This window comes from Ambystoma mexicanum, chromosome 7q (assembly GCF_040938575.1).
Source record: "Ambystoma mexicanum isolate Mex_15411 chromosome 7q, UKY_AmexF1_1, whole genome shotgun sequence".
In the NCBI taxonomy this organism is placed as follows: Eukaryota; Metazoa; Chordata; class Amphibia; order Caudata; family Ambystomatidae; genus Ambystoma; species Ambystoma mexicanum.
The window spans coordinates 729843034-729867615 of record NC_090941.1 but is presented as its reverse complement, the minus strand read 5'-3'; positions in this window follow the sequence as shown (position 1 = coordinate 729867615).

Genomic DNA, 24582 nt, shown 5'->3' with positions numbered 1-24582 from the left:
AAAGAGTCCTGCCTGGCACTTCTGTTTCTTTTCTTCAAGGTGGCATCCATATGGTTATTACAGGCTATTTACATGGATTCTTTGATGGGCATCCTGTGTCCAAAAGTTAGGAAGCTAAACTCTCAGCTTCCCTTTCAATATCCACTCTCGCTGCTTTTGCAGAAAGACCTGTCATGAAGGCAAATTATCCCTAAGGAGCCTGAGAATGAATGAACCATACCTCCATCGGATATTTCGTTCTGTGGGTTTGTTGAAAGGTTTCATCTGTAACTTGCCTTTCAATTTATATATAAAGGCATCTAAGAAGCAACCTCTTTGGTACTCATGCTCGCTGAGAATTTGAAATGAATATTCAGTTGGTTGATCTTTTCCAGATTATAATATCCTGTACCTGAAGATTATTATTGCTGTCATAATGTGTGATTCAAAAATAAATCCATATATATATATATATATATATATATATATATTGGCAATGCTTGGTGATAAAGGTGATCTCATCGCCAAACCACCAATTTAATGATATAATTGGGCGACAACCGAAATACATTTTCTCTAAGGGCCAACTCATTGCACCTGAAAATTAATTCTTTGGAAGCAAGCATCTACAGGGGGATCCTCATGTAGAACGTCTCCTAATATTCTTAAATATTCTTCTAAAGGGATATATGTGTACAGGGATTCTACAACTAGGGCATCAAAATGGTGCTGTGTCACCTATGTCCCTATATCCTATAGTTTTATTTTGTATTCAACAGGTCATACCCATCAATCTTTTGTTCTCGAGGGGTCTGTGATATAAAGGGTATATGTAAAGTGTTCTATAGGAATCACAGACTACCTCCTACTCCTGTATTTCAAAAAACAAATTATTGTTAAACACATACCAGAATCGTGGAGTTAATGATCCTATTCACTCCTAATGACCAACCTCAACCAGGATTGGACGGTGCATATCAAAGAAGATTGATAGTCTTCACTCGAAAGGGCGGCTGACCATCGTGATTTATTGCATCACGTGATCAATACACAACTTATCAAATAAAAGGTAAAGGGCCTTTTTCTATATGACATCATGGTATTAAACAGCTGTTATGATCCAGCATATGGTTAAATGATTAGAACAACCATTCCATGGGATTTGAATCAACAGTAAGTGATACCAGCCTGAATAAGTGGCAACATACACAGAAACCTGTCCCTGTTCTTTCTACTGAACAAGGTCAGTATTCTAAACCTACCAGCATCTAAAGGCTGTATGAAATAAGATCAGCATGATCAACCAAAAACTGTTTTTTGTGTTTTTAACTTTGTATAGTGTCTAAACAATGTGGTGTTAGAAGATTGAAGATCACTGTTAGAATCATCCATTCTCTGTCCTGGTGAAGGCCTGATGGAATAAATAAATAGGGAGACTACTTTGGGATGTTGTCCACCCCAGATGAATAGGCCAAAACGCAGTGCGTCGACACAACATCTGTGTATACATCCATCAAAATATCAACTCCGAAGGAGGTGACGGACAGTCAGTACCTCTCAGAGACATTGTAAGGTTAAGAAAAAGAACGGTTTACAGGACACAAGAAGGGGTTTTCACCCTTGAAAACACTGTAGAAACAACAGTGTATATGTTGTCATCAAAATAGGCCATTTTTGTGTCCAACTCAGTAAACAACCGAGTCTGGGATCTCTTGCCTTTCTTTGAACCTTTGTCGTTTTGCTCTATGTGAGTAGTCCAAGAATTAAAATGAACTTCTAGAATTATGTACGCTGGAGAATTAAGATCTCTATGGCATAATAGAGATGATTTTTGTACACTAACCAAGAATGAATGAAAGTAAGTGTGAAATGTGATTTTGTCTACCACAATATGTTATATGGTTTTTAAAGGAAATGGGTTTTTGTTAAAACACAGGAACCTTGATGTAAAAATGAATAAAATGTTGGTTTCCTGTTGAAAAAGATGAAGTCCTGAGGTTGGTCATTAGGAGTTAATAGGATCATTAACTACACGATTCTGGTATGTGTTTAACAATAATTTGTTTTTGAAATACAGGAGTAGGAGGTAGTCTGTGATTCCTACAGAACACATATTTTCTGTAGTCCTGATTAAATCCCTGCTGCCCTCCACATAAGATTTCATTTTCAATATGTATTTCTTCAAAATTAAATCAGCATACTTAGCCAATGGTTCTAGCCTACACACTGTGCCTGAAACAATAGGTTTGCTGGATGGGGTAGTCATGACTTTGTGCATAAAATACAGGAGGACATGGATTGCTTGCAACGAGAAACTCACTTTCTTCTTTAGTAATCCACACTTTTCTTGCAGCCCAATCCACTTTGATTTCTATGGATATTTTTGGACGTTTTGACGGGTCACTATCAATCCATTCTTAGCTGCTGAAGTCACTAAGTATACATAAACATTCCTGAACATATTTGTCTTTATCTATTATGACTATCACTCCATCCTTATCAGCACCACGGCTCCCGACCCAACAGTGATCAAAGAGATAATTAAAAGCATTCCTGATTCCTCTCCGACACCAAAACAGCAAAGACGGAGTGTTAAAACACAGAGGCAATCGATATTACATCAAGAAGTGGCCCAAGGGGTGATTGAAAGTAGAATCCACAGAGGATGAGAGAGTGCACCCCTCCCCCATCACGCACAAAAAGCAGAGGCCCGGAGTAGAGTAGCGCCAACAGGCTAGCGACAAGTTGAACGGTCGTGATCTATTGAAAAGACCGCAGTCAGAAAATTGGCGGGCCTCCCGGGAGAGAAGTAAGCCGAGAAGTAAGCTTTCAAAGGGCCTGAGACGAGGACTGCATCGAGGAGCCCCCTGGCTGCGGAAGGGGCTGAAGCGAGGTTAAGCGACCGGAGATGGCGGAGGCAGAGGGTCCAGATCCGGATGGGGTCCTGGAGACAGTCTGCCTATCAGATCCCCCGGGCTGGAACATTGCGGCACAGGAGAGCGAGGGAAAGTAGCCCGTGAATGATACATGCCAGGGACCCAGCACGGTCCAGCTGTTCTCTGCACCAGCGGGTCTGATGCGGGACAGCGGAAACCTGCACAGATGGCCTCCAGGACACAGCAAGGAACCGGTGAGTGGAGAGACCCCCACAGAGCCGCGGCAGCATAAGGAGAGAGGGTAAGAAGCTGCCCTCCTGCCAGCCCCGTGCCTGCACACAAGAATTATGGTTCTCCCATAGAAGGGAGAGGTAGCGGAACATGCATGCCCACCACACCTAATCAGAGCCGTTAAGTGATAGCGCACTATCAGCAAGGACTAGACAATTTCCCCACAGGCTCTGGGGCGGCCACTGACCCCCAAGAGCATTGAGTTGAGCAGCACTGCCCCTGCACCGCCCCGGACCTAGGGGGGAGAAGCACAGATTCAGGCCTCAGTAAGTCACCCCAAGAGATGTGCCCAACGGCCCCTACCTGGGTGACCAGCCACTAAGGTGCAGGAGAGCAAAGGAGCATATGCGCCAGAAAAGAGGACCTGCATGCTTTAAAGGGCAGCAGAAGGGAAAACCAGGTGAGGCGCCTGAGCACCTATAAAGGCAATCTATCACTAAAAGGACTAACTAGCCTGGACCACCTTCTAAACAGGAGGAAGTCAGGTACAGGGAACACCCAACGGGTCCCGTGGGCAATTTCGCATGCGCTCGCCCCAGCAGAAGAAGGAACATAGGCACGCAACGTGTCATTTCAAAATCTGATAGAACCGGAACCAAACAAGAAGAAACCTGGAACCTACTAAAGGGACCAAGGAAGCCCCCCCCCCACAACCGAGCTAAGAACTCTAAGAGGGTGGAGCAGGGTAAAACAAGGCCAACTGGCACAGGAAGCCTAGATAGGCTGCAACAATACAGAAGAGTAGAGTCTCCAGATCTAACTACCACCAAAATGAACACGGCTGCCACTAAAGATGACATTGCAGGAATCATACAATAAGTTAGCACTATGCACACCTGGTGTATCTAGACTTTTTTGTATGATTTAGTGTAGTGTTTGTGTGATTGTTATCTGAGGTCAAGGTGTGGGGGAGAAATATAGCAACCCTGGCATATGGGTTGAAGAAAACGTGAGAAAAAAATAAGTTCCCTGTTAGGGAACTCCCGTTCCCTGCACACTGTCTGGGGCTATAAAGCCAAGGCTTTGAAAAATGTGAATTTAGATATTCATTGTAATTCTTAAATAGACTTTTAAACAATACATTACTTGGATAACATTTTTTGCATAACGTAGTTAGAACATAACATGCAATAATAAACATTGATTCATTTTTTCACTTATACCAAAAGACAACTTGTGACTTGATCTTTAGTTCAGGATTTATTGATCCAAACAAGATTGCCCAACGCGTTTCGAGAATTGTTCCCTTCTTCAGGGGCTGTATTATGCAATTTAAAACTTTAAATCTGGTACAGAGAGTTGAACAATATTCTAGATTAGATATAGACGACAAACTAAATTGTTTTAAATCAATAACAACATTTGATCATCAAACAAGATGAATAACTTTTCTGGGAAAATGTTTAATTCTTGAAATCTACAGAATTTGAAACACTAGTCATCATGTGAGAAAGTAAAGGTTCCACTGTTAGGTATAGACACAATAAAATAAAGCAAATTGATTTCAAGGAAACCCAGGGTTAAAATGACCTTGTCTCATGATACCTGGTGTTTTTTTTATTCATGGCTGTTTTGTCAATGGTAAATGAGCTAAAAGGACCAATTGACTGTTCCCCAAAAAACAAAATGGTGATTTATTCTACTGCATCCTATCATTATACAACAAAATGTAAAATCTAGAGATGGAGAGAATTAGAAGAGAGTTTACCCTGTTTCTATTTCTAGTAGAAGGATGGTCTTCCTCCCATGATAATGGGTCGGCTATGGTTTATTTCCTCAGTTCTCCTAGAGTCACTAGGGCGTTTTTGTGTTACCTGTGTAAATAGATTGTAATTCTTTGAAAGTCTATGACTGTATATGCAATCTTTAAAGGTCTGGTCAAAATAGGGGAGGTTCCCAGTTTATCAAGTGATGATTCATGAAATCCCTAGTAAGAATGTGAATTAAATTTGTAGGATAGTAAAAGCTATGATGCATTTTTTGTTGAATCAGCAAAATATTAGCATATTAATTAAACATGGTGATATTGGTCTCTAAGTTTAGTTAGCCTCTAGATATTTTTCTTAATGATCAGATAAAGAAGAATAATACACTTACTGGGGAGTATTATTCCGGAATAGTGAAGGAGATGGTTGTGCCAAAGGCATATAAGTAGTCCGCCACGTTAGCGTGATGTAAACAAATTCCCCATTGCATATAGGATTGTAGAAAAACCTGCTCCAAAAAACACCTGGGAATTGAAAAACCCTGGGTTAGAGCATGTCAATAATGTTTTAAGTGGTTAAAACAGAAGAAAGTTTCGAGCGGGAGCCGCCATGTAGTACTTACTAGTCTCTAGCTGGATATCTCGACTGAGGTGAAGAGTTGCTCGGCTCTGTTGGCCGGTAAAAACCAGGATAGTTATTCAAACAACAAGATGGCTGTATTTATGGCGTATGTGGGCGTGACGTCATCACGCAGTGTGCGTGCATGATGTCACGGATGTAAACAAATGGGTGAATGACGCTTAGCAATGGGATAGCGGTCACATTGTCGTTTGAATGAAGAAGAATAACGGGGAATGCTTTGATTGTATGTTTGAGTCCAGAATGGGTATAGAGTAGCCCTTAAGACTACAATGATAAGAGTTAATGAAAAAGGATAATCAAAAATAAATTGAAGATATGGAGCGGATGATGTCCAATCAGGAGCATTTCTTTTGTACTAAAACTTTGTATATCATGTCATTGGGGTTATACTCGTAGATCATAAGTGAATAATATCATATACTTAGGGGAATATCCTCATTGGTGTAGAAGAATTTTGTGTTTGTCAAAAAATGTAATCATCTAATGCAGGATTTTAAAGCATGATGCAAATGAAGTCAGATGCATAGCATCAGTCAGAATGTACAACTAGAACCTAATTTTGTTCACTGTCTCATATGGAGGTTACTCTCCAAAATCATTGCTGCAATCCTCTAATGCAGGATCTTTTTGAGCATGATAAAAAAAGAAGTCTAATGCAAGGCATCAATCAAGATACATAACTAGAACATATTTGTCATAGTTTTGCTGTCTCATATGGAGTTCACAATCTCATTACTTGTATAACCGCTCGTGCAAATAGTCATTTAGAACACTTATTTGCCTTAGCTTGCATCACAACAAATTCATTTTATCATATGTCAGTACCATGTAGGTATTTAACAATATAGTTCTTATATTCTTTTTGTTAAGAGTTCTTAATATGACAAGGTCCTCAATGTGGTATGATGTGGTAACTCCCATATGATGAGAAACAAAGGAATAGAAGATGCTTCCGTTTTATAATAAGGGACCCAAGTAGTATTCCTCATCAAGCCCATGTGGTGCTAGTGCGTCAAGTTTGTGTATCCAGAACAATTCCCTCTGGGATAGTCTTTTGGCTAAATCTCCACCCCTTGGAAGGGGGTGGATTACTTCCAATATTGCCCCTCTTAGTTGGGTAATATTATGTCCATTCTCTTTAAAGTGTCTATATACCAGTGATTTGGTATTACATGTCCTGATGTTTGACTTGTGTTATGTCCAACGTTCCTTTGCTTTCCGGATTGTCTTGCCCACATAATATTTCCCACAGGGGAATCGGAGTGTGTAAATCAAATTTCTGCTGTCACAAGTCGCAAAGTCTTTCAGGGGTATTTTTTTTACCACTGCAGGAATCGTGGCAGAAATCTGAGCACTGAAATCTGACATACAAACTTCCATCGCAGAAATCAGGCGAAAAGTGGAGTGCTTCAAGGGTAAGGCTGAGAATTTGGAGCACAACCAAGTTAATGCAGACCTAATAGAGATTAAGCTCAATACCAGATTGACTGAAAGAAGATGAAAGAAGAAGAATTAACCCTCAAGATGGATGACATGGAAAATAGGGAGAGAAGATCTAACCTAAGAATAATCGGCCTAAGTAAGACAGAAGGAGCAACACCAGCCATGGTCGAGAGAAAAGTTAAGGAAATAATAAACCAGTTATTTGTAGTGGAAGGGGGCTAAACTGTTCACATCAAAAGGGCTCACAGAGGAGGTTGGGCATTCACAGGGGGCCCACGATCGATAGTAGTGAAGTTCCTAAGCTACAAAGAAAAAACAGAAGTCCTCCTAAAAGCAAAACAGACACAGTACATCCTGTTCCAGGGCTCAAAACTGAAGGTATTTCAAGACCTGTCAAACTTTACACTGAGCAGCAGGAGAGCGTGCAAGCCTCTCACTACGTGGCGAACGGAAAGAGCCTTGAGGTATAGGTGAGGATACCCCTTTGATCTCACCTTTGAGTTTAAAGGAGAGGAATATCGAGTGGTGACCCCCGAGGAGGCAAAGCAGGTACTGAAACATCTAACAGACCAGGACGACTGAGCCCCATCCGGGCCGAGCAAGGACCAGGCACCGAAATCTCAAGAAACAGACAGACCCCAACAATGGAAAAAACGATACAAAGCTGGAAGAAAATATGACAAACTAAGCCCAGAGTCACCAATAAAGCCCCCATGAAGATGCAAAAGAGGGACGGGTTGCCAAGGATGCTGAAAGCACACTCGCATAAGAAAGAAAAGGATTCACATAAGGGGCCACCCATTGGGGTTTAGTCATAAACCTACTGGCACTCAATTTTAAGAGGGCGTCCCGGCCTATAGAACCTAGTTTATTCACAATGACCTCGGTTCAGTTACTAGGTGAGTTTTCGTTCACAGTTCAGTTAAGGTGGTTAGTGGGGTTAATAGTTCAGGGGGGAGGGAAATGGGAGGAGACACGCAGATGGGCAGACAAGCACAGGAGACTTGGGGCTCAAAACGACAATCCAAACACAACAATGTGGCGGGGGGAGGCTAAGAGCAGGGCGGGATCTGGATTAATGATGGCAACACTAGCTAGACCAAGACAAGAGATAGGAACCTTGAAGGTGGGCACCCTCAATGTTAAAGGGCTCAATTCGCCCACCAAAAGATCACTAGTGGCACAAGAATTCGATAGAGCAGACTTGGACCTGCTTTTCATCCAAGAAACCAGGCTCAAAACGGAAGAAGAAAAGCCGCTAAGAGGGAGAGGAGTGGGGCAAACATATTGGGCCTCAGCAGACCATAAGAGAGGGAAGGTGGGCCTGATACTCCACAAGAGATTCAAGGTTCAAGGTACAAAGTCAGGTGGTACAATCATTGATGGAAGGGAGACTCCTGATAGTACGGGGAGAATGGGGGATCACACCCATAACTCTGGCTGGGGTTTACATACCGAATCAGGGCCAAGGGGAATTCAACGAGGAAGCCCTTGCAACAATAGTGGGAACCGCCAGGGTCCCCATATTAATAGGGGGAGATTTCAACATATGGGGGACCCCCGGATGGACAGGCAAGCAACCCAGGTGATTACCAAAAGCCTCCCTAAGCGGATTCTAGCAGGTTTCAAAACCGCATCAGGGGAGCTGATGTGGTGGATGTCCGGAGGACAATCAACTCGAGTAAAAAGGGATACACTTTCCAATTTGCGATCCACGACACGTTCACCAGAATCGATTACCTGATGGTGAAAATAGAAAGTAGCCCAACAATTAGGAGCAGCGAAATCTGCCCAATAGGTTGGTCGGACCATGACATGGTCACAGCGACACTAGAGATGGAAGGGCTAAATCGGCGGGAAACCAAATGGAGGTGCAACAAATTCCTTCTAAAGGATAAGTTGTACTCCCAGGAACTAGACAAGGCTATACAGGAGTACTTTCAGATTAACGATGATGGGGAGATTGGGATCGCAACAGTGTGGGAAACAGGAAAAGCTGTCTCGAAGGGGCACTTGATGAAACAAGGGGCCCTGCGAAAATGAGAAAGGAAGCTGCAGGAGGAGAAGCTGGGGAAAGACATTGCATACTTAGAAGAGACACACCCTGGGTTCTTAGAGAGGGGACCACCTGGAAATGTCAAAGCTGAAAAGGGAAGAGTTGAAGTCACTAGGGAAGGGCTCCTGAAGCAGAAGTTCTATGAAAAAGGGGACAAGGGGGCGTGGCTTGGAGCCGACTCGACTGATATGCCTGCCTGAGAGCTCCCACCTGGCCCAATGCGCCTTTTCATATAAATGCTGTTTTCCACTCCCGTTTGAGCCCGGAATCACCTCCACCGGTGAGGGAGACTCCTCTGCACCCTTCGACCGAGTGGGTCCCGGTTTCATCCTTGGACTGCTCGATGCGACCTCTCAACAGCCCCGGGACCCACTCGGCGGATAAATGGCCACCGCAGCTCCACGGCCCGGAGGCTGCCCAGGAGGGGGTGGAGCAGGCATAGCATCTCTGCCGAACTACTGCCGTATGGATTGAACCTGCCAGAGCCTGCTCGCAGACCACTACTGTGCCCCATAGCCTCCGGACCCAATAGCCAGCTCCCAACACCAGCACCGACCGAAGCAGCACTACGCCTTAAGGCAGGAGGATCGCCGGCTCCCCGCCATCCCTCACCTACCGGGACGCTGTCGCTTGCCCAGCTCCACTCTCCCGGGCTCTGGGATCAGGCGGCACTGCAGTGCATACATTCGAGCAGCCTACTCACACGCAGCCTAACGTAGGAGTCTGCCAGCCTCCCTCCCGCTCCACCCAAGCCCGGGTGCCTCAGTGTCAGCCCAACCCGCCAAGAGTGCACGCTCTCCTCCTCCACGAAACAGAGCAGCGGAAGCACAACCTCCGCTGGGGCTCCGGTCCAGGAGCTTCACCCCCTCTGCTTTGGGCACCGGATAGCTTGAAAAGCATTCCTCATACACCGTCTCAGCCCGCCCAGGTTATCCTATCACAACCGCAACCAGGGGCGCCCACCATTTAACCTGGTCCTGTAAATCTTCCATGCCCGACGGCCATCTTGCTTCTCCCCGCCGGGACCCGGATTCCCCGATGCTGCAGCAGGGCCTCCTGCCCACTTCACAACAGCGCCAGAGGAAGATCTCTCCCCCTGCCATCCCTGCCGCTGTTTCCACCACGACCCCAGCCGAGGGCTCGGTCTCGCACCTCAATTCCGGGGGCAGCCCCTTGGTCTCGATCTCTCCTCACCCCTCAGCCTTCTACACCCCACTGCGCAGCATCTCTGGCCCTTGATCCCCTCGGACCCACGATCCACAGGCCTACAGGGGTTGCGACCCCCTCCATCTAAACAGGCTGCCCTTGGGACGCAGACCCCCCCTCCTCTGACTTGGACCCCGGCACTGAACAGGCCCCCGCACCCACGGAGGGGTCCCTGAGGGGCATCCCGTGGATTCCAGGAGGAGAGGCTACACTCTGGGGTATTCCCCCCAAACCCCACTGGGGACGCGGGAGGACCACAGAGCCATAGCATCGCACAGCAGCGCAGCAGCACACCAGTGCCAACATCAAGAGGTGAGGAGTCGGGGGGAGGAGGGCATCCAGCCTGATCTGGGTGGGCACCTGGAGTGGGCTCCCGCGGACACATCAGCCCGGCCTCCTGGGTCTCTTGTCAGCAGGCCCCTTCGGATCTAACCCGCATGCCAACACACCCCCTCTCCCGATCCTCGAGCATTCCGGCACCGCCTGTTTCCCCTCAAGTCCCAGCTATATATTCTGCAGTGCAGGCGGCTGTCGCCTTGGGACTCGGAGGTCTATCACTAAAGCTTCACCCAGTCTCACGAAGTCCTCATTGTCTCACCCACACTGCGGTGTTTCCAGACACACTCTCCCACCCACAAAAATGTCTAAAAGTGGGAAGGCAGCTAAACAATCTGACATTGTCGCCCTCATGGCTACCTCAGCAGCTGAAAGGGCCAAGAAAGCCGACCCACCGGCAATAGCACTCCCTCATCGGCAGGATCAGACCCCATTCCACCACAAGTTGCAACCAATGCCAATCTGCAAGACCTACTAGCGGCCCTAACCAGGGAAATCCAAAAACACACTGAGGAAGTCACCAAGAAAATAAACTCATTGGACAAAAGAGTGGGGGAAGTGGAGCATCGGACTACCGAAATAGAATCTGAGGTCTGTGACCAAAGATTTGAAATTGAACATGACAAGGACAGAATAGGCGCCCTTGAGTACAAGATGTAACACCCTCGAAGCAAAACAGGAGGATTTGGGAAATCGATCGTGGAGAAACAGCATCAGAGTCTGAGGTATCCCAGCCTCTATCCCAGAGTCAGAACTGAAAGCTTACATATCGGATCTATTCAGATTCATTATCACCCTTCCAGACAACTCCTCCCTAGAATTAGACTTGGTACACAGAACAATTCCAAGGAAAACTTCCTCGTTCCCCCCAGATGTGCTTGCCAGGATACACTTCTTTCAAATAAAAGAGGACATTATGCGGGAAGCAAGGCAAATGCGGCAGATCACCTTCCGAGGTTCCACGATCTCCCTTTACCAAGACCTAGCAAACTCAACACTCCAGAAACGGAAAGCAATGCGACCCCTGACAGTCTGGCTGCAAGATAAGAAAATTCCATACTACTGCGGATTTCCCACCTCAGTGAAATTCAAATGGGAGGGATCACAGAGACAAATACAGTCGATGAAAGAGGCAGAGAAACTCATGGGCCTTAACAATGCAGATGCCGACTCAGAACCCGAAGAAACAGCCTGCCCTCATCGGGACGGCTCTCCAGTGAGAGCGTGGTCCAAATCCAACAGACGGTGCAGTCTTAGGGGCCCTCCGAAGAAAGATGGCAACATGGGATGAGCATACAGCAATGGCCCACTAGTCCGGGAGATCACAGACCCTTCATATAAGGTCCATCTAAGGCCATCCAAGGCCCCTCCGGAGCTAAACCAAGCAGCCCACAGGCATCCGCAGAGTGGCGTGGCCACCGGCAGGCTTCTCCATGGTTCATCTCGGCGGCCCAGTTGGCCCACACCGAGCGCATTGGTGCCGCTAGTTCCCCAGTGGAAGTAGGAAGATGTTTCTCCTACCAGTTCAATGTTGGGAAGGGGTTGGGAGCATGGTACTTACACGGACAATTCCACCACTACAGACGTCATACGTCCCTAGCTTTACCCGAGGACACTGCAATACAACATGCAACAACAACCGAAAACAGATCTCCAATTCAATACAACCGCTATATCCGCTCCAAGACTCACAGTCTAGGCTTGGGGAAAGATCCATGAGACACACTCAACACCACCTGGGTCATCTATCCGGAGACATTGTCCTACTGCAAGAAACGCATCTACTATCGGAAGATGAACACCGCATAAAATTCAAGAGATTCAAGCAATCTTTCTTCGCCTCATCTGGATCAAAGAAAAGGGGAGTAGCAATTCTACTTAGTGACAAAATCCCATTTTCCAACATCACAATAAGGAGAGATCCAGAGGGCCGGTACCTTTTTACTCAAAGGCCTCTTCGAGGAACTTCCCGTCATGATTGTTTCAATTTACAGCCCCAACACCTCCCAAAGTAGCTTCCTCAGGGAAATTCTCCCAACCATTTTAGCCTTCTGTGAAGGCCACCTATTCATCGTTGGAGATTTCAATACTATGCCGAACCTGCAGCTAGATAAAACGCTTCCCCCCACGAGTGCAGACTACATGCAGGCCCAGGCCTTAGCCAATCTATTCAGAGAAGCAGAGACCGTAGATGTCTGGAGACTACACAATGATACCTTAAGAGACTACACGCACTACTCCAACGTCCACAAGGGATATTCAAGAATTGACGTCATTCTAATCCCTGGCATCCTTTATCCATGTGTCAACAACGCAGAAATCCACATATGCATGATCTCCGACCACGCTCCAGTCTCCGTGAACCTAGCCATTTCAGGCCCAAAAAAACCCATCCAGAGGTATTGGAAGCTAAATGACTCGCTCCTACTAGACATCAGCATAAGGGCTGAAGTGGAGGACTCAATATCCAACAACTTCAAGGAAAACACCACGCAAACAGCCCCCATCAGCATAATCTGGGACGCAATGAAGGCGGTGGTCAGAGGCGTACTGATAGGGGCAGGAGCGGAACAACGAATGGTCTCAAACATAGCTACAACCAAGCTTGAAAAAGAAGTATTATTTCATGAATCACAGCTAAAAGTTCAATACTCTAGAAAAGCCGAACGAGCCTTGAGGAAGGCGAAGACCGACCTGGAAATGCATTGCACCGACCGGACAGCCAAATCCCTAGCATATACAAAACAGTTCTATTATAATAAAGGGAACAAAGCAAACAGGATACTAGTGCAGAAGCTAAGAGTGATCCGAAGTCAAAACAACATACTCAAGCTACAAGGGGAAAATGGAAAGCTGCTTTTCTCTGAGACAGACAAAATCAATGAACTGATGAGATACCATAAATCCATAATGATCAGCGAGCCTACAAACCTATAGAACCTACCAGAATATCTGGAGGCGCTACCACCCCGCAACCCATCTCAACTAGAACACCTGGAAGCTCCTATTGCAGACGAAGAAGTCATCGAATCCATCAAAACCCTCAAATCCTCCGCTCCGGGCCCAGATGGCCTGACCACAAACTTCTACAAAAAATTTGCCAGAGTGCTGGCACCCCAGCTATCCGCCTTATTCAACTCCTTCTTATCCACAAGAACAGTCACGAAATCCATGGCCGAATCAATCACAGTCCTACTACACAAACCCGGGAAGGACCCCGAACTGCCTGATTCCTACCGTCTGATATCACTCTTGAACAATGACGGGAATTTTTTTGCCAAAGTGTTAGCCAGAAGGCTAGGCCCGGTCCTCCCAGGCTTAATTGACCAAGATCAGACAGGGTTCATTCCTGGTAGAGGGACTCACGACAACATTCGGCGAACGATAAACTTAATTGAGTGCGCCCACAAATCAAAAATAGGGATGGCGGTAATCTCACTAGATGCCCACAAAGCCTTCGACCGAGTGGACTGGGGCTATATCCAGACGGTCCTTCAACGCTTTGGTTTCGGCCCCAACTTCACCTCATGGGTCATGGCCAACTATCAAACCACCACCACACAACTCCGAATTAACGGCACCAGGTCAGATCACATACATATCTCAAGCGCCACCAGACAGGGCTGCCCATTATCACCCCTAGTTTTCGCCCTGTCCATGGAACCCTTCGCTGCCAGAATCAGACAAAACGAGGGCGTAAAGGGAATTCAGGTGGGTGACCATAAGTACAAAATCGCACTATATGCCGATGATGTGCTATTGACTGCGACAAACCTTTCAACTTTCCTGGGGGCACTATGGAAAGAGATCGAGGAGTTTGGGGCCCTATCGGGATTCAGGGTTAACCTGTCCAAATCCTCAGCATTACCCATCAACCTCTCTCACCAGGAAAGGGTTCTTCTCACCCCACTCTCACCAATCCCCTGGGCCAATGATGCAATTGAATACCTTGGGGTCCAGATCACTAAAAACCCAATGCGTATGAACTCAAACAACATCCCACAATTAATCAGTACCCTGCAGAATGACCTCAAAAGGTGGAAGCAGCAAGAAATCTCCTGGTTTGGGCGAATTACTGCCGTTAAAATGAACTTGATCCCCAGATGGCTATACCAATGTGCAGCACTACCATTACAGATCCCTACCCCTGCCATACGGGCTCTACAAAAGAAAATACTAGAATTTGTCTGGAGGCGGGGGAAGCCCCGGATCAACGAACGAATTATGCTGAAGGGGAAATCACAGGGTGGGTTGGGAGTCCCTGACTTAGCCAGATACTCACTTGCCGCTCAATTATCTCATGCATTCTCCTGGGTGCAAGAAGTAGACCCCCCGAAATGGCAACAAATCGAAGAGACCTGGTACCTGGTCCCACTACACAATCTCCCACACCTCCCACCTATTTTTTTATTTTTTTATTTATTGCTTTGGTTTATTTACAAACCTTTACAATATCACAAAATACAATATACAATATCACAAGATTTATCAAACATTGATTGTACAGAAAAAAGTTTTAAAAAGAATGCATAAAAGTACCAACATTTGAATCCAAGTTAATCCTTTTTGTATCAAAATTCTCGTATCGTAGTAAACTTACATTATGTTTTCAGAATAAAAGAAAAACACAGATGAGAACATTTTCCTCAGATCCAGATCTGCGTAAATCAAAACAAATAAAATCTTTTACCCAGGTTAACTCAAGTCACAAACATTTCTCAAAAAAGTTGTCACAGATATTTTTAAACTTATGCAATTATCGTGCAGCATTCTGTACCACATGAAGTCTCTTTGCACTTCATGTATAGAAACTACAGATTTTGAGAAGTACTTTATCCTCTGAGTCTTTAAACAGGGGCAAACCAATAAAATGTGCTGGAGAGTTTCAACAACATCAACAGTCTTGCAGTACCTGCACCATGGATCACCTTCAATTGTACGATTTCTAATGCATTGTACTTGTTTAGTAGACAAGACATTAAAGCGAAAGCGCATGAAGTCACTACGCAACCTCTTGCTAGGGTATTTAATCAGATAACCTTCCATATCAGCTTGCCATTTCCAGGTAGAACAGGCAGATTTGTACAATTTTGAATCTAGAATTGTGGTTTTCGTTGTTTGCCAATCAAAGCCCATTATACTGAATTTCACTTTGCCCGGCTTGTTGCATAGTGAGATCATAGATAAACCTAGCTCTTTCAGACAGGTCTCACTTTCAACTTTTAGTGCATTCATGAAAGGATTCAATGGTTCACAATAAGCACATTTGTACAATGTTTCGTCCTTACTAGTTTTACATTTTTTCCAGAGGCATAGTCTCTTCCAGATCGCATAAGAAGAAAGTGAGTGCAGACCCAGTTCGTATCTTATTAAAGCCAGAAGCATGCATTTAGGCAGAAACCATAACACAGCTCTCCAGATTTATCCTTCAATAATGGTCAAATATGTATGTAGTTCATTAGTAAATAGTTCAATTCCATAGGTTAAACGTGGTATGACCTTTTTAATGTAAAATTCCCTCAGCGGAACCATCGTAAATTTTCCAAATTTTTTGTCAATAGCCCTCAGCTGTCTAATGGCTATGTCTGATTTCAGGCTCAACTGACTTTTTATCAGGCTGGAGGAATCCTGACCAGAAAAATAAAAACCCAAGTACTTAAATGAGGGTTGTGCCTTAATCCTCTTTCCTTCACAAGACCATGTGAGAGCATTCTCCTTTTTGTTATTTTTGCCAAACTGAATAATAACTGTTTTTGCAGGGTTTATTTTCAGCTTGAGATCATCTATAAATATTTCAAATGCTCGAAGTAGCCTTTGCAGACCAATTCAGGTTTTGTCCAGAAGAAGAAAGTCGTCAGCATAAGCCATCCAGTCAATGCACATGTTATTCAATTTGGGACTTACCAAACCTTTACCACCTCCCACCTATAAAACCACAAGCAAACGCTGGGCCCCTATCTGCCACGACTGTTACGACCAAATGCTGGAAAGCCGCTGCGCGGAAATGAGGGGTACGGGGCGCCCTTGGTCCCATGTCCCCCATCTGGAACAACCCTGAATTCACACCAGGAAACCCTCCACGGGATTTCCATTCCTGGATAGCAGGGGGCCTGGCGAAAACTAGCGACTTTCTGGAAGAAGGTTCGCCCATCACATTCGATAGGTGCAAAATAAAATTCAGAGTGGTTGAGCAGGAAAGATTCCAGTACACTCAAATCAGGCACTGGATGTCACACAGGAAAACCCGAGATAAATGTTATAGAGAACCAACAGCACTGGAACTCACATTATCATCACCAACCAGCAGAGGCAGCATACCCACCATATACCGGCTCCTGGACAGGTCTGACCCTGCAAAGAAAGAAAGATATATGACAGAATGGGAAAAAGACATCTGACAGGAAATAGCAGTAGAAGACTGGGGGAAAATATGGGCTAGATTGCACAAAAGCTCACAATGCATCACGAACAAGGAAGGGGGTTATAAACTGTGCTATAGATACTATATCACCCCTACTCAGCTCCACAGGGCCAACCCTGAAATTCCCGACACATGCTGGCGCAGCTGCCCGGTTCCCGGATCTCTATTCCACCTAGTGTGGGCCTGCCCAAAGGCAGAGGTATACTGGAAGGAAGTCCTGAAACACATCAAAGAAATATCCGGTCTCTCCATCCCCTGGCACCCAGGAATTGTCCTTTTAGGTGAAACCGGAGACGGCCATTCCCGATCTCAGGCCAAATTCCTTGTCTATGCAATCACCTACTACTAGCTGCGAAAATTGCAATGGCCCGACTATGGAAAGACAAAAATGGCCCCTCGATCGCCCTATGGTGGGCCAAAGAAATCACAGCAATACGTTCAGACTCCCTGAATATATGGGACCCATTCTTGGATTACGCGGCCAAATTCCCAGCCCTCACCAGGAGACCCCCACTCACAAGGTGGCTTCAATGTAGCCCCCTTTACTGAGCACCGAGTGCCCCCAAACACGCCGGAATCAAGTCGGACAGCCATCTGGGACCAAGATGACCCATCTGCAACAGCCAGGACCTCGGCATCTCTCCCGCCCCCAACCTACAAACGCTTCTAGAGACTCCTATTTATTTTCTATCTGATAATTATTGCATTGTTGTAACGAAGATACTATTTTGCAAAAATCAATAAAATGTTGTTATGAAAAGAAAAAGGGGACAGGGCCGATAAGATGCTGGCTAACAGACTGAGAGCCCAGAGAGCAGATGGGTGGACAGGATCAGAACAGAGGGGGTGGGGGGGCTGGGTACACGCCCCAGAGGGAATAGCCAACCAATTTGCAAAATATTACGCAAGACTATACACGTCAGAGGGAGATAAGGATGAAGCAGAGATGGGGGAATATATTAAAAGAGCCGGTCTAACCCACCTGACACACACACAGCATGCCCTCCTTGAATCCCAAATAACCCCCGAAGAAGTAGAAACAGCAATAAAATGCCTCCCTCATGGGGAAGCCCCAGGCAAAGATGGCTACACGATGGGCTTTTACAAACACTCCATAAAGACCCTATATCCACACCTCTCTAGATTATTCAATCATATACAGCAGTCAGGCCAAGCCCCACCTTCATTTTCAGTAGCACATGTAGCAGTGCTTCCCAAAGCAGAAAGAGATACCACCTCATGCAAATCCTATCGGCCAATCTCACTACTAAATACTGATGCCAAGGTGTATGCAAGAGTTCTGGCCACGCGCATGAAAGATCTAATGCCCCGCCTAATCCATCTAAAGCAGGTTGGCTTCATTAAAGGGAGACAAGTGTCTAATGCTATGAGGAAAACCTTAGACATCATGGATCATTCTAAGAGAATAGCCGGGGACCACTCGCTCCTTAGTGTCGACTCAGAAAAGGCCTTCGATAGGGTGGAGTGGGCATTCCTCTGGTACATTCTGAGAAACATGGGATTTGGAAAACATGGGCTACAAGCAATATACAAAACTCCAATGGGCAGAGTGGTGGTGAACAACAAGCTCTCACAAGAATTCTGTCTGACCAGTGGAAGCAGGGCTGCTCACTGTCACCGCTCCTATATGCCCTGTCAATCGAACCACTCAGCGATGCAGAGCGATCCAACAATAATGGGAATTGCGGTGGGCGACACAGAACATAAACTTGCAATGTTCGCGGACGATATAATGATTTACTTGACAGATCTTTGCACCTCGATACCGAGGGTACTAAGAACACTGAAAGAATTTGGTAAATGGGCATGTCTAAAGGTAAATGAAGAAAAATTGCCCCTCTTCACATACAAGGCCCCAATGGACCCCTGAGATAGAAGTATGTTCACAGGTGGAATAACCACTACGCAACAAACCTTAAAGTATATGGGTATCAGAATCACCAAAGACTTTGATGACCTCTACAAGGCAAATCTGCCCCCCCTCTTCCGAGAATGAACAAAGGACTTGGAGAGCTGGGGCAACCTCAAAATATCATGGCTAGGTCACCTTAACGCCATAAAGATAGTCATACTGCCAAAACCCCTGTATCAATACCACATGCTACTAATCGCTATCCCTGCCTCGCACTTTAGCAAGTTGAAAGCCATGTTCTTGGGATTCCTGTGGCAGGGCAAAAAACAATGCATTGCTTATGATACGCTAATCCAACCAAAGGAAAAGGGAGGCACAGGTCTGTCTGACCCCTATGCCTACTATCATGCTGCCCAATACCGCGCCCTCATTCCGCACCTGAGAGCAGATGTGCAGAAACAGTGGGTGGCTATTGAGAACAACCCACTTAGACCGGTATCTCTTGGTGAGTGGCTATGGGCCCCCCAAAAGACATTTCTCAGTAGTGTATTAAAATACGTCGCAATGGGCCCGCTCATGGAAATATGGTGGAACAAAAAAGAAATGAAAGGTCTTACAACCTGGCCTTCTCCTTTGAGCTGCATCTGGGCTCTACCTATTAGAGACAGAATCTATGAACCGAATCGCTACCAAGGATGGTATGAAGCGGGCCTAGAAAGAGTGGGGCAAATCCTAAAGCAAGACGGGTGCATATCAATCCAAGACTTGGAGGCAGGGTTACAAATGGGATCCCTCAGAGTGTTTAAATGCCTACACCTGAAAGGGGTGCTCACGACACCAGCATGGAAGGATGAGCTCCAAAGAGATCTCACCAACTTTGAACGGATACTCAGTGAGACCTAGTTGAATAAAGGCCTCACCATCCGTCTGTACAGATCCTTGATAACGGAACAGAAAAACAACCTGGAGAGCCTCAGAAAGAGATGGGAGAAAGACTTAGGCCTCCTAATGTCGGATCAGCTATGGTCAAAGATGTGCGGAATGGTGCGAAAAATATCTATCTCAGCGCAATATAAGTTACATGGAATAAAGCTAATGCACAGGTGGCAATATGACCTCCTAAGACTCTCCAAAATGTTCAGTCAGGCTAGCCCCTTGTGCTGGAGGAGTGTGGAACCCCCGCAGACTACTGGCACATGTGGTGGGCATGTCCCAAATCCCAAACATACTGAAGTATTGGCTTGGATAAAGAACATAGAGGGGATTGCCAGGGGCAAGGATCCAAGACTGATGTTATTCTGACTTTAGGAACAAGAGAGGCGCTGGGTAAAGGTCCCACGCATGACTCACTTCCTTTTGCTTGCAGCCAGGGTCTGTATCACTGTAGCCTGGAAAGCCAAGAACCTTCCAACAGAGAAAGCATGGGCCTGAAAAGCCAGAGAACTTTACGAAATGGAGAACATTACAGGGGACATTCACAGAATATCCCCTAGTAGGGAAATGGAATCGCCACCCTTCTTCAAGGCCTACCAATGACGGGAAAAACAACCCGTGCCCCAAGAATACTCATTGAACAAAACGCCCACGACCCAAGTCGTAATATCCACCACCTGTCGATTCTCCAGTGGGGGGAGGTGGTGGGGGATATAACAAAGGGTGTGTGGGAGTTAAAACTAAATTAAAAGTTGAATGTTAGACAAGCTTGTATTTTTCCCGAGCTGACTGTTTGAGCTCTGTCATACAGATGTGCGATGATATATGCCTTGAAACCGATCAATACATCAATTTTGAAAAGAAAAAATGTGTACTTGAAAATGCTTAACAGGCTCCGAAAATCCAAGGATTTCCTATAAAATGCATAAGTGGCATAGGCTATTTAATTAACAATGTACATGCGTCAGATCACCACCTAGCTACCATGCCTGGAATGTCTTCTCCAGTGTAGAGCAAAGCATTTTGCTTTCTATGGCATCATTGGCATTGCCACACAGAACAACTGCTATTCTACTCAAAGCTTTACCAGGCGTAGACCATTGTAGTTGGCATCCTTCTTTTTCACCTTCATCAGATTTCATCTGAGCAACTGTTGTATAAAGGATTTACAATGTGCACCACTACTTTCCCCACTTCTCCTTATCTGAAATGTACTTGATTGAGGGATTGGGGCGGGTTTATCAAACACCTTCAATAGTATACTGGGTTAAAAAAGCAAGCACAAAACCCTTCTCTTTGTAGTGTGAGAGTGGAATAGGTCATTTGAGTTAATAGTGCACACATGTCACGGTGCCACGAAGTAGTCATCCCCTATCGCAGGCTCATCCCACTGCTTCCCCGTTTGATCCACGTCCTTCCCCCTTTATTTCTAAAATCTACCTCCTCTGCTTCCTACATTTATTATTTTGTCTCTCTCCTCAGCTACCTTCCTCACCCAGACGCTGTCATTCTCTCGATTCTAAAAAGCCCTCTCTTGGCCTTTCCCTTCCTGCTAGCTTCTGTCCTATTTCTCTCCTACCCTTTCTCTATAAGATTCTTCAACTCGTTATATAGAGTTTCAAATTGCATCCTCTCTTGATCTCTATTATTTAATTCCTCCAAGCCAATCAGGGTTGCACCCTTTCCATTACACAGAGAGTGCCCTTTTCAGTGTCTCCTTCTAACTGCTCGACATTCAAAACATACTTCTATTATTATTCGTTTAAAGTTTTCTGCCACTTTTGACATGGTCGATCACCCCTCCCTTCATTGCACTCTATCCTCGCTGATACTCTCTGGTTCTGTAAACGTTCAGCTACTTTCTTCTACACAGTGTTCTTCAGGGTTCCATTGTGGGTCCTCTCTTCTTTACTTTATATACCTCTCCTCTATCAACTCCTCATTTGGTTCTTACCTCACTGTTATGCTGATGATTCTCAAATCTGTGCCTCTTTCTCCTCTTTCTCAGACTCTCTGCATAGTACCATCTCTTTCGGCCGCTCAGCTATACAATCTTGGATGCATGCGCACTTCGTACATCTCAACATCTCAAAAACTGAGATTCTTTTGCTCACTGCATCTAATACTCCCCCTTCCTCTCCCTCGCTTTCTATTTCTTTTCCCCCCTCCGATTTCTCCCTTACTACCTCCGCTCGTAACCTTGCTATTTATTTCAAATCCTCTCTCACATTTACTGCACATATCTCTAACATAGGTAATTCCTGTCATTTCAAACTCTTCAACATTCACAAAATAGTCCATTTCCTTTCGTTTCATGCTACCAAACTCCTTAATTCCTATCTGGATCTTTCTCATTGAGACTACTACTCTGCCTTACTTATTCCCTGCCTATTGTCATACCCCACTCGGCTCAGTCTTTAACCCGTCCATTCGTACTCTATGCTGAGTGTCACCTCGTGCCTCCATTTCCTCCTCTCTTCTGTGACTATCTAGGCTACCTCTCGACTTTCGTTTGCATTGTCCTCGTATTGATTCCAATGTATCAATGTATACATGGACTTGCCCCCAAACTCTGCTCACTGATCACTCTATATGTGTCATCTCGTTCCATGCATTCACAAGGTCGGTTTCCACTTTCAGTTATCAAAGCTCCTTTTTCTCATCTCATTTGCGTTCGTTCATTCTTCTAGCACCCAAAGACTGGAACTCCTTACCTCTTGCTTTTATATCCTCTCCTACATTTCACAACTTCGTTTAAATCTAAAAACTGCTCTTCTTTCTTCTGCTTGCTTGTGCCCCTTTCAGAATTATTTTAGCATGTTTTCTACCATCTGATTTTGTGCAGTGCTTTAGTGAAAGCACTATATAAAAGATTAAAATACAATACAAATACAGCTCTATAGTTAGGAAATGTTTCTCCCACCTACTCTGAATCAGGTGGATAATTCCGTTCTTCACCTTCATAGAACCCTTTTCCTTCATATCATTAGTCATATCAAGAATTGACTGTGCCAACTGCATATACCTCTGCATGTCGAATTATCTTACTAAAAAGCTTCACTGCATCCAAAACAGATGCCAAATACTACTGAAAAACACATAATGACAGCTCTATGGACTCTGCCCTGGCTCCAGTCAAGAAATTAATGCACGTCAAAGCAATCTGTAAAGCCAATAGAGCTCTCCAGAGCCATAGAGCTAAATTCATCCCAAGACAAATAGTACCATACCGGCCAAAGAGTACACTTACATCCAGCAACAGCGTACTGCTGGAAACCATACAATATGCATTAAAGAAACACAGGAACAACCTTCTATAACATGACAGCGAAACTCTGAAACTTCCTTCACAAGGAAATCTGCAAAATCCACAAGGATCATGCATTCAGCAAAGCATTAAAGACCAGGCTCTTCAGCATACCCAGCTAGTCAATGCAATACCCCTGCAACCAACCACCCACTGTGTTTCCCACACCAAAGGCCTAGGATGCATTGCACAATAAAACCCACTCACACCAGATCTCATGGCCTATGCTCTGCGGTGATTAACAATCATCCGCAATACACTCACCAGCAACTACACCCCACTCCATGATAATCAATCATGACCACCGCTTACCGCTTACCAGAAACTGCAACAGCCCATAATAATCAATATTGACTACTCCCTCCCTGGTGCAACTGCTGCAGATCTGTCTCGTCTCACCGCTCACTCTGTTTGCTCTCATTCTCTTACAGAATCTGCCACTGAAGCCTTCACGCTTCCATACTTATTGCTTACCACAGGTGGTAAAGGACATTTCCCTGCAAGTCCCTCACTGGAAGGGCACTGCTGCTGAAACCTTACCACATGGGCATCAAAGAGGTGCTCTAAACTGCCTATCAGCTGTCCAATAACCCCCTGTACTAACATCCTCAACTCCTACTCTCAAACACAATATAGCCAGAAGAACTATGCCATTGCACACATCAACCTAACTTACCCTCCTCAAATTTTAAAAAAATGCAACACTACACCTATACAACCAATTTACATACCATACAACCTGTACAATGTATCCTACCACCAAAGACCCAAAGGGCTCCCCTCAGGAAACCTAATGCCCCTTCTCTGGAAACTAACACCTAAAACAGACCTGTAGGCACAGCCTAGGGTGCTTCCAGAAAACATGCATCAACATAAAAGGAAAGCTATCCTGCATTTTCCATCTGTTCCCCCCAACCCAGCTCTTCCCTCTCACTGTCAAATTAGCCCGAGCACGGGGGAGCATGTAAAGGGACGTGTTAATGGTTTAAATCCCAGTAACATAACATAATGTAGATAACATAGATCTGGCAAAAGAGAAATTATATCGTGCCTCCTATTGCTATAAATATATGTATATTGGCCTACGCCAATCTGCTCGAAAGTCGCTTGCAAAAGAATCCGTGTTGCAAGGTCCTGACCTTAAAATCAATGTAAGCCGCCATTTTAGGTCAATCCGCCATTTTAGGTTTGCTTTGTAAAGTCACCCTGTAAGTTAAAATGGTGGACAATGTCATTCCAAAAATACAACATGGCCGTCTTGACCTCTCTACATAGCTAATATGTAACTTGCCTGCAGGCCGCTTGTTGAGGTCGTGAACTGAGACCTTGTCCTTCGTTGACCTGTGTGTGTATACTATAAAAACAATGTATTCAAATACTGAACATAGAACACTTGTTTAACCACATTGTATCAATGTTTAAGAAGACTAACATGGAAAATCCCAGAATACACAGTTGCTGTATAGGCTTGTTGATACATGATTTAAAAGCAAACCAGTTATATGCGGTTGTT